The sequence below is a fragment of the Elephantulus edwardii genome, unplaced genomic scaffold, assembly GCF_000299155.1.
Source record: "Elephantulus edwardii isolate Elephantulus edwardi_28Jun2011 unplaced genomic scaffold, EleEdw1.0 scaffold00208, whole genome shotgun sequence".
NCBI classification, from domain to species: Eukaryota; Metazoa; Chordata; class Mammalia; order Macroscelidea; family Macroscelididae; genus Elephantulus; species Elephantulus edwardii.
The window spans coordinates 1,457,684-1,458,855 of NW_006399958.1; positions in this window are offsets into that span (position 1 = coordinate 1,457,684).

Consider the following 1,172-nt stretch of genomic DNA (forward strand, 5'->3'; position numbering starts at 1 on the left):
AGCTGACCCTCCATCATGCTTCCAGAGACTGTAAATTGCATGGGAGGAGATCCCCCATCTTTCTCCGGCAGAGCGGCTGGTGAATTCGAACCATCTGCCTTTGGGTTGGCAGTGCGACTCCTTACCCACTAGGCTACCAGAGCTCCCTTTTTCAGGATAAGAAACTTATATTGTTGTTGTTGGTAATTGCCATCAAATCAACTACAACCCACAGCGACTCTATGAACAATAAGCTCCAAACTCTGTCCTATCCTGAGCCAATCTCACCATCTCTGACACGTTTGCCCCCTTTGCCACAGTTAGTGTGTCAAGCCATCTCATCCAAGGTCTTCCTGTCCAAGAATCCTACCGCATAGTTCTGTTCTATCCTGTGGGATTATGATGAATCACATTTGCCTTCATGGCAGTAGAGTAGGTGGTCAAAGAGACTAGAAGTTTGGAGATATCTCTTTTTGGTGAAGCATTTTGTCATGCTCTTCGGATGTCAACCCCACCAGGGAAAGACACTTTGATTATTATCTGAATCATTGCTGTATATATAGTAGGTATTTATTGTTGTTGTGTACCATCAAGTCAGAATTAACCCACAGCTGACCCTCTGGTGGGTTTTCAGAGGCAGTTAATCACGTGGGAGGTTGCTCATCCTTCTGTGGAAGAGTTGGTGGATTCGAACGGCATGCTTTTGAGGTTGCAGCCCAGTTTCTTGGCACTAGGCCACCAGAGTTCCCTAATAAATATATAGTAGGGACAAAATCTGGTATATAGTAGGAACTGAAGGCATATTTCCTGACTAAATGAATCAATGCACTTTCCCATCAATCATTCAGTCTTTATTTACTGAGACTGTCTTGGAGGAAGTACAATCAAAGTGCTTTTTGAAGATAAGGGTGGTGAAACCTCACATCACATACTTCAGGCATGTAGTCAGAAGATGGGGGAAGGAAGGGAGAGAGAGAGAGAGAGAGAGAGAGAGAGAGGATAAAAAGGGAGAAATAAAGAGAAAGAGAGAAAGAGGAAAAAAGAAAGATAGAAAAAGATAAAAAGAGAAAGAAAGAAGAAAGAAAAGAGAGAAAGAAAAGGAAAGCAAGGGAGAGAAGAAAGAAAGAAAGAAAGAAAGAAAGAAAGAAAGAAAGAAAGAAAGAAAGAAAGAAAGAAAGAAAGAAAGAAAGAAA